At 38.4% G+C, this 10,483-nt stretch overlaps 1 protein-coding gene across 19 annotated transcripts in view; it reads right to left on the bottom strand.

Annotated features, from left to right (window-relative positions):
• The window catches only part of ARPP21 (cAMP regulated phosphoprotein 21), a 153,797-nt gene that overhangs the window by 25,323 nt on the left and 117,991 nt on the right, over nt 1-10,483 (bottom strand). The gene's annotated exons all lie outside the window — the stretch shown is intronic.

Below are 10,483 nucleotides of genomic sequence, written 5' to 3' on the forward strand. Positions count from 1 at the left end.
TGTTCCAGTGACTGAGGTCTTCCAAGCAAGAGTGGGAATTATTATTCTCAAAAGATATAACTTCGAAGAACAAAATTTAATAGTCTATAATTTTAGGGGACAAGATTTCTCAATGAATGAGAGGACAGCAGTCATTATTCAGATAAGGGGGTTATTATGACTACAGCTCATAGAACAGGTCCTTGGGAGACAGTTTTCCAATTAACGTTGCACCTGCTGCTGTCTGTGTCTGATATTCCAGCCTGATGAATGGCTGCATAGATTTTTACTTTCTCAGTCTGAGCTAATTTTCACTTTCTCAAGATATAGATACATAGTCATAGAGAAAGAGATGGAGAAATAGAGAGAAGGGAGAGAGAGAGAGAGAGTAATTTCTTCAAGGATTATCAGTCTTCATTTCCCTTTCCCTTCCTCCCAGGCTTCACACAGGTGGACACCCTGCAGGTAAAATTCCTTCATTTGAACCCTTTCTCATTTCCATCACTTTTCTTATTCCATAGTAAACTGTGCCTTTAAAATGAACTTAGGATACTGAAAAATATCACACCAGTATTTAAAGAACACAATGACAATATGACAATAAATTGCAAGCATTTAATGATAAAACAATTACAGCAATAATATTGTCATATCTTAATAATTTGGAAAAGAATGCAGGTGGCCTGTCAGTGAAAAGACAAATAAATGAGAGTGAGTCATGCGCAATTAAGCACTTGAAAAAATGTACAACTCAACATTCTACAATGGAACGTTTAGTAAAAAGCAAATCTGTGAATGGGATTCCACATAGAAGAGTTGTCAATTAAGTGTGCAAACGACCACCCATGAAGGATTGCTGTTTTATTATTATATAGCTCTTTTCTTTAAAAATATACTGCTATTAAAATTAATGATATTACCCTAAACTATCAGTTGTTTTTCTTTTTTGAATGGGTATTTACACAATAGAGGTAGTTCCATAAATAACTGATTTTCTAGACAAGGAATCGCTAGGATGTGTTAGGCAATGTCTCATATTTTGGGAAAATGAGTAAATCTTCCAAAAAATGATGGTAATCTTTTACTTAAACTGTTTGAAGTGGAATTTGAATTGGCCTTGGGGAGGAGGAAACCAGCTCCCTTCCATGGATAGTGTCAAAGAGAGAAGAGAATGAGGTGAGGGTCTGGGAAAAAAAAAAAAAAATGGGAAGGAAAGAGGCAGAATTCTATCTACTTAAAATTTAAGTCAAGAATCTGAGTGCCCATCTCCATCCCCAGCCTTTCCATCCTTTACCTCCATCCCACACCCATACACACACGTATGCACATCAGACACACACACACACACATTGACACACCCCCAACGTACTCACATACACACATATACAGCATATTCACAAACATACACACATACACATACACAACATACATATGCACACATTCAGAGGAATGCACGTGCATCAAGCAGGGCATGAGCCTGGAGCTGGGGTGAGTTTACCTGGGTTCAACACCAGAGAGGCACAGAGGTGGCTGGTGGAGCCAGAAACCAGAAAAGGAGGGGTATTGAGGAGATGAAAATCCTGGGGTGCATCCTGATTCACCTGGGCTGATGGGAGTATTGTGGTGCTTGACATGGACATTGATGTCCAAGTACTGTTTCAGGGGCAGGATGGGACCACCACCCAGAGGCTGTGAAACACTGGTTGGAAGTCATCAGGCATAAAGGAGGGGTTTCTGAAGTTCTCAGTAGCTGCTAGCAGGTAGTTTGATATATACACAAAGAACATAGAAATGCGTGAGAGAAGGGTGGACAAATCTGAAATTCCATGACAGGACATGGAAGTCCCCTCTTGATAATAAAGACAGAAAGAATGAAGGCTTATTCAAATATTGCAGCACACATGGGAAAACACTTGGCTTTGAAACAAATAAATTAGTTTCTAATTATAAAAGCTGGCTCCTTTATAGACACTGTTTTCTCTGCTTGGAATGAACTATTGAGGCGATTACAGACAAAAGTATTTTCCTATCACGTAAGAAGTGATGGCAAATTAGTTTATAAATATTTAGCAGTTTTTCAGTCAAGCCAATACAAGAGGAAAACACTTTATTGCCCATCATGCTGAATAGAGTCCTGCAATACTATTAAAAATAGATTATGTTTTCCTCATTGGGTACTGCAGACATAATATGGTTATATAATACATTTTCTCTCTCAGGAGTCTAAAGGGTTCAAATCAGGTTTGAATTTGGGTTTGTTCATTGTGTGAAATAAAGGAAAATGGAAGTCAATCCCGGAGATCACTATGGGCAAAAATGCAATTCTGCAGCCTGATTAATTGGAATGGCTGTCTTTAGAGTTGTCAGTAGAGATAGATACTTGCTAAACATCGGGTTTCTTCACCTCGAGCGTAGCAGACCTAACAGGAACCATTTGTGCCGAGTCCTATTTCTTTGCGGACTGGTTTCACCGAGACACTGGAGCAGTGAAGAGCTAAATGAAGTTTAACCCCAATTGCAAGCATTATTACAGTAATCATAAAGGAATAAAGTGCTGCTAAATAATAGGCAGGATAAAAATTGCTGCATTTCTCTTTGAGCTTACATGATTTCCTTGGAATATTTCTTTGCATCTTAAATATGAGCTTCCTAATTTCATTTTAGGAAATGGGTTATGATGCATTACAATTTACACAAATAAAAGTCTTGGAGAGCATTGCATCTATAAAGCATGAAGATAACTTATTGTTCTGGCAAATGATAAAACTGCTTACAGTGGCAGGCAGCTGTGATTTATTGAAGCAATTCAAATACACTTGGAGAGTATATTAGCTTTGCTTCTATCCACAAAGGGCGTGTTTGAGCAGGGTAGGACAGACCAATGATAAATTACAGACCAGATCCAAGTGAAGGCAACTGGCACATCAGATACCTAAAGGCTCCAAATTATAGCACGAATGTGTTTTCCATGATAATCCCTCATATGCAGTGGCATCTAGGGTAGGCAAAGAAACAAATTAGCACCTGATTGTTTTATTTTGCGATGGTGTTTTTATTATTTGTTTAATAATAAAGCTTCTCTTGTTTTCATCAATAAAGAGATTGGCACCTCCAAACTGCGGTCAACATTACCTCAAGCACGTGTGCCATTAAAACTATAACTGGTGGGGATTTACAAATTGGTTCCAGAACAAAACTTGGCTGAGCCATGTGCCTATATTTACAAAAGAATCCAAAATGCCCAGTTTCCTCCTGACAGAATAAAAACATGACTCTAACTATGGGACAAGCATTTAAAACCCAGAAAGTTTAATTTCTAATGGAAGATCACTGAATGGAGCATTTTACTGCATTGGCTATTAGATATCCCCCTTAAGTAGAAAAAAAGCACCTTAGAAGAGAAAATCTTCAGCATCAGTGCTCATGTCCTGTGCAGGCTCTGTGAGGTTACTCACCAGTCGTTGCCGTCCATGCATCAAGCTCTTACTAAGTGCCAACAATTGAAACAATCTACTCTCATTACTGCATTGGTGACTGACGAGTTAATCCTAGGATTATCTTCATTTTACAGATCAGAACACTGAGGCAGTGATTAATGGGTCGAAAGTCAAACACGTATACGCGACAGAGATCTGAAGCCAGGTAATCTAACTTCTTAGTTCTTCTTTCTAACCATTTTATATAGGACAAATTATTTATGTTTAATAATAAATGAAGCCGATCTATTTAAAAGGACCAATTCTTATCTTTTTCATCTTACTCAGTTTTGATCTCAGCTAGAAGGAAACTACTTATGTTCGATGTATTTAATAAGCATTCAAAGTACTCCCTTCATTACACTTTCATGACACCTCTTTGTTTCTTGGTATGGCTGAGCTTTGTTTCTCGGCAAGAAAGCATTCAAAATTGTATCCCATGAGGAGAAAGGGGAACCCTCCTACACTGTTGGTGGGAAAGCAAGTTGGTGCAGCCACTCCGGAAAACAGTATGGAGTTCCTCAAAAAGTTGAAAATAGAGCTACCCTATGACCCAGCAATTGCACTACTGGGTATTTACCCCAAATGTAGTGATCCAAAGGAGTACGTGCACCCCAATGTTTATAGCAGCAATGTCCACAATAGTCAAACTATGGAAAGAGCCAAGATGTCCATCAACAGATGAATGGATAAAGAAGATGTGGAGTATATATATATATATATACATATATATATATATATATATACACACACACACACACAAGGGAATATTATGCAGCCATCAAAAGGAATGGACTCTTGCCATTTGCAATGACATGGATGGAACTGGAGGGTATTATGCTAGGCGAAGTGAGTCAATCAGAGAAAGACATGTATCATATGACCTCACTGATATGAGGAATTCTTAATCTCAGGAAACAAACTGAGGGTTGCTGGAGGGGTGGGGGGTGAGAGGGATGTGGTGGCTGGGTGATGGACATTGGGGAGGGTATGTGCTATGGTGAGCACTATGAATTGTGTAAGACTGTAGAATCACAGACCTGTACCTCTGAAACAAATAATACATTATATGTTGAAAAAAAGAAGAAGATAGTAGAAAGGGAAAAATGAAGGGGGGGAATCGGAGGGGGAGATGAACCATGAGAGACTATGGACTCTGAGAAATAAACTGAGGGTTCTAGAGGGGAGGGGGGTGGGGGGATGGGTTAGCCTGGTGATGGGTATTAAAGAGGGCACGTAGTGAATGGAAAAAAAATTGTATCCCAACTATGCCCAATTGACAAGAAGGATTGCTGACTGATGTTCTGTACACTGATGCTTCACTTATGTAATAAGCTAAAGGACTCAGGGCAAAAGAGACAACTCAGTTAACTACATGTCAGTATTTATGTACTAAAACCCATGCTTTTCATTCTTACCTAAGAAGCTTAGCTATCACTCAGAATCAATCTCAGGCATGTTTCTAATAAGCTTTGTTATCACGCTTTCAATCCTAATCAGAATAGAAGAAAAAAAAGGGGATCAAGGCAATTCTGCTTAGAATTTGCCATTTTGACAGATGTAAACCAGGAAAAACAAGTATAGGCTTGGGATATTTAGGGTAAGAACAAACAAGGTTATGTTCAGTGTATATACTTGGTTTATTAAGTTTACATTTAAGTCCAATTACTTAAAAGGATAATTTTTTTAATTCACCTAAGAAGAATTTTCCCTGTCCTTCAGCAGCAGTACATACATGAGACAACAATGTGTGTTTCATAATTTTAATTCTGATGTTTTGACTTTGTATTTAATCAACAGAATATAGAGAATTACTTCAGATCCTGAGGAGTGAAGAGGTTTTGAAAATAATGCATGTTAAACTTTTTGCCGTAACTCAGTAAGTAGTTAAAAACCCTCTATAGACTCTGTACATCTGTGTGTGTATAATGAATAGCTCTATCTTTCATATATAAGCAACAGAAATATAATTTTTTAGTAAACGTGGCAGACTTACATTTACCTCTAAACAACCATTTAGAAAAACACACTGCATATATATGCAAGCAGAACACCAAAACTCCCACAAAACATTATCCAGGATTCCCTCTTTTGTGTAGTAATTCTCTATTCTCACTGACCTCTTTTGTGACCAAAGAAAACTGTACTTGAGAAGGTCACCTGGAATTAGGGATGTAAGTGTGACAATGAGGACAATTCCTGCCTTCCACCCATTGTGTCCTAAGCTGCTATCCCCACAGCGTTATGGAGGAAAGCACATAACAATCCAAATTTAGTCTTGAAGACCAGGGTCATACATCATCAGCCCTGGGAGAGAAAAAATAAAAAAGAATACACAGAGGAAAAAAAAAGAAAAACACTGAAATCTGTTGCCATACCACTTTATGTTGGTCAAGTGTTATCTTTCTAGTGCAAGCTGTCAGGTTTGAAAATTAAAGGCAGAGTATTAAAACTAAACATTTCTAAAAATGCTATTATTTATCATTCAAAAGGATGCATATAATACACCTATAATTTTTCTTGACAGAGCATGTTTCTAAGAGCCTTCACAAGAACTAATACTATTATTTCCATCAATCTTCCATTTTTTTGGCTTACCAACAAAAGTTAAAACTTCCACCATACTCTTCTATGGGACAAGAAGAGATACCAACATTTAATTGCCTAAAACAAGTAAAAATCTTTTTAATGCACTTTTAAATTTTCATCAGCCTTAGTAATTCAACCCCATCAGAAAATCATATTTGGAATACAAAATGGTCATTAGCATAATTTTACTGTTGACGAACAATTTCTGAATGTTTCTACAAATATTAAAAGGAGATGGAAAATTTGGAAATGATACCACTTAACACTTGGAACTGTGGGATGCCCCTATCTAGGCCTCTAACTTGTCATTAAAGTCAGTTGTGACTACAAACTCAAGATTAATGTACTATGTAAAATTTACTAGATTTTACAGTGATCCCTAAAAGACTCTTGATTGCCAAAAAGAGAACCACTGGGTTGCCATTTTGGGAATTGTCCAAGATCCATGTGGTTCCATGGGATTAAGTAATAAATAGCTCTTTTCCCTAATGGGTATAACTGCAGGGTGAAGAGCAAGGTGGAGCAGACAACCACCTCCTGACTCTTTGCCCTCCGTGAGGCACGTCAATGACAGAGGGATGTTACATACAGGTCAAGACTTAACATTATCAAGCGCATAAACCAAAGTTCTAGGAGTCCTCCACAGATGTCAACCCACGAGGTAGTGTCGACTCCCTTAAGAGTTGTCCTAAGGCTGCATGAGAATCCCACCTTCTTCTACAAGAACAAGGCTGGAAGAGAAATATCCAAGAAGAGCAGAAATGAAACAAGTGGGGGAACTATCAATCAGAAGCATGGAGAGCTTAATGAACCCAAAGTATGTCATTTAATTTTATTAGAGAACTTTTGATGGGCTTCCTTGACCCTTGTTGTGTAATCAGTCATATTCTTAAAAAAACACACAGAATCACTAATTTTAGCCCTATGTCCAAGGAGTTTTCCTTTATTGGGTCTTATTATTTGGTCCAATGCTTGTGTCCCCTATGGAGGCCCCCGATTCAGTTCTCCTGTGGTTATTTCAAAAGTCTGAAGTATTTCAGAGAATCCAGTCTGCCTGAGCATTAGAATCAGTAACATTTAGTAAAAGGAATCACTGAGGTGACCCCTCCCCAGTAGGACTGAGTAATTTTGGAAATGATGGTGCTTTATAGTTTACTTGGATCCAGAGCCCCATCTGGTTTTAAACTTCTGGCCGTCAATATGATGCTAAATGAAACCTTAACAAAACCCCAACATATGCAAGTCTTTGAATCAGGATTCAATCATACGCCTAGAAGCATCTTTTCCAGCATTTGGTCTTATTATTTTAGGAAACTGTGGCATCTGCCATTTGTTCATTCAAGAAATCCTGTCTGTGTGCCAACTACATGGGGTTTATATTAACACAGTTGGTATCAACTGGTCATAAGTGGTCAAGGATGCCTTTTAGCCCTCATGAATCCAATACTCACCAGAAATAAGGAGACATTATAATGAGAGCAAATACATGAGGACCTGCAAGTCTCAGGCAGAGGGTCAAATATACTAATAACCTGAATAGCCTCACACCTGTTACCAACATTATTGATTGTATATAGAAAAGGAAATACATAAAAACTGAGAAATAATATCAGCATTTCCCTAATAGCATTGCAAATATCATTTTTAAGTTGTCAAAGTAAAGTATAGTCTACTTGTTTACCAACACAAATGAAAATATTTTCCATGACAGAAGATCTCTGTAATTTTGGTTTAAAAATATATGAAGAGATATCAACTAACTTATGGGAAAACATTTTTTTATGTGTAAGAATAATGATATATATTCTGTGTGTGTGTGTGTGTATGTGTGTGTGTGTGTGTGTGTGTGTGTGTGTGTGTGTGGTTACTACAAAGTTTTTGACTTTGGTGTTGAGGGCTTTGTGTTTGGGAAAAGCTCTTTATTATTTAAACATGTTGTAAAATCACAACAAATTTGAGAGGATTCATGATGAATAATGCAAATGGCTTCAGCATGTCTCCAGATATCCGTGTCTCCAGATATCACTGAATTTCTACCTGGTCCTCCTATTAGGGACTCAATAAACACTTGCTGAATAAATGCCTGGTTACAAAATTGATGTTTGGCTTTCACTTGGAAATTCAACCTGTAGAAACAGAACTCATGATATACCCTGAAGAAATCTTTTTGCTCCTGGCATTAAAATCACTGGTGGCTATAGTGCTAATCTTTCCAGTTTCTACCTTCTGGAAATTCATGATATCTTAGCTCTCACTTTCTACCACTTAATAATAAAGAATCACATTGGTTCCACTCAGATTATTTTTCCCTCAGAGGCTTAAAATATTTCTTTTAAAAACAGAGTAGACAGCCCCAATGGGATGCCTCTGTGGGCATCAAAGCACAGAGGAAAGAAGGTAGTGCAGGAAGGCTATTCTTCAACAGAAAGTCCCTGTCTTCACGTGAGCAGTTACTGTATAACTTCCTCATGTTGCTATATGAAGAAGAAACACTTATGAAGGCACAGAGATCTTATGAGTAGTTTATAAGTAGCTTTGCCTTATAAGTTGTCACACTTGCTGGCCAGATGCCATTTTTTTTCATGTACCTTGCCTCCATCAAACCCCTCAGCCACCTTCTAGTCAGACTCTTCTCCGAACACATCCCTAAACCCAGAGAAAACAAACATTTGCGTTATCAGACAGTATTCCTGGCAACATACACACCTTGGAAAATGTGGAAGGAAATTTGCACCCTGTTTGAACTGGATAGTATTCCCCCCATGGATTCTTTAGAACATAGGGAAAGAAATAAAAAATCAGAAGAACTCTCAAAGTAGATTTGTTTGGACTGAGAAATGAAATCATCCTTGACCACTTGAATGTTAGTGGCATGTTAAGTCCTTGAGAATGTATTTTGGAAAAGCTGATCTGTCTGAGCATTAGAATCAGTTACACTTAGTTTAAAAGAAAAAAAAAAAGCTTTTACAGAGACTGGAGAAATATAACCTCCTCATAAAAACTGAGTAATCCCTGGGGAGAGGTGGTGCCCAACCCTCAGCAATTCAGGAAAATCCACTTATCTGCATTTTTTATAAGCTCTCCTCCTCATCCTCATATGGGTGGAACATCTCTTGGACAACAATGACTTAGGGACTATGCAGGTGCATTTTTCCCATGGCTGATTTCAATCACATCACCACCTTTCCTGAAGAAAAGTCTATCATCTACTGTTCTGTGATCGGGTCTTTAATTCTGAAGTCTTTAAGGTTTCCATCTGCTTTCACAAAGCCTCCAAATTCCTCCAGGTACATAATAAAGTTCTAATAAATCAATGAAATTCATCTCAAGTCCCTTGAAGGCCAGCAGAATTGAAACTCCCAGTTGATTTATTTTTCTACTTCCTGCTTCTACTTCCATGCCTGCTAGCTCCCAAAATAAAGCCATCTGTGGTGATTTCACAGAGGTTCTGGCTTCCCTGGAGACTTTGCATTCCCCAAACCCAACAGAGACTTCTGCTACAAATCTAGCCGAAAGAGCCAGATGGCAGTTGTCCTACAAATGCTGGCTGTCACCACCGGGCAAAGGTACTGAATCGTGTAGCCTGTGTTCACAACAATCCTGCAGACCCCAAGGGCCACCAGTGTGAGCTGGAACGGAAGAGAGCTCCCGGGGTGCTGAGAGCTGGCATTACTGATTCACACAATTTATTGTCAGTTACTGTCACCACAAACCAACAACAAAGACAACAACCACAAAGGGAAGAAAAAAAGAACAAGAAAGAAAGGTTTTGGTGTCTTTTTACTGTTTTCTCGCAGTCTCTTGAATAAACCCCCGCATGTCCTTTTTTAGGTTTTTAATCTCCATTTATAAACACACACAGATACAATGTGATGTTTAATATATGCCATCTAGTTCCTGAAGGTATAATGTAATTTCTGCAACATTAGAGTGGCTCAAAATGAGAAGGAACACAGAAATGCTGTTTCTGTTCTGGTTAATTCTAGCTGGCGGTAAAACACTCCAACGTGCTAGTATTTGTTGACAGCATTACAAGAACGCTTTGGCAAAGCACATCAGTTTTCCACCTTACTATCTTTCTTCAACTCTTCAGTTTGAAAAGAATAGGCAGATTTCTGCAAAGCAAGGAAAAGAGGCCTCAGAAGAAACCAAAGCTGCCGACAAACTTGACCTTGGACTTCTAGACCCCATAACTGTCAGAAAAAAATGTCAGTTGTTTACACCACCCCCCCCATTCACAAACAAAGCAGATACTAATTCTCTGAGCTTTGTTACTTGTGCTGAAGACTGGTGCCTGAATAAGAGGCTAAACTACTGGCAAACTCTTAAATTCCTAAAGTTCCAAGCAGAACAGGTGGCTCAATGATCCATCCAGAAAAGGATGCGAAAGCCTATGGTACACTGAAAATCCTTGAATAACTGACCAGCCCAGCAGCGGA

This window comes from Callorhinus ursinus, unplaced genomic scaffold, assembly GCF_003265705.2.
Source record: "Callorhinus ursinus isolate GAN/ISIS: 27379988/994484 unplaced genomic scaffold, GSC_fseal_2.0 scaffold1, whole genome shotgun sequence".
In the NCBI taxonomy this organism is placed as follows: Eukaryota; Metazoa; Chordata; class Mammalia; order Carnivora; family Otariidae; genus Callorhinus; species Callorhinus ursinus.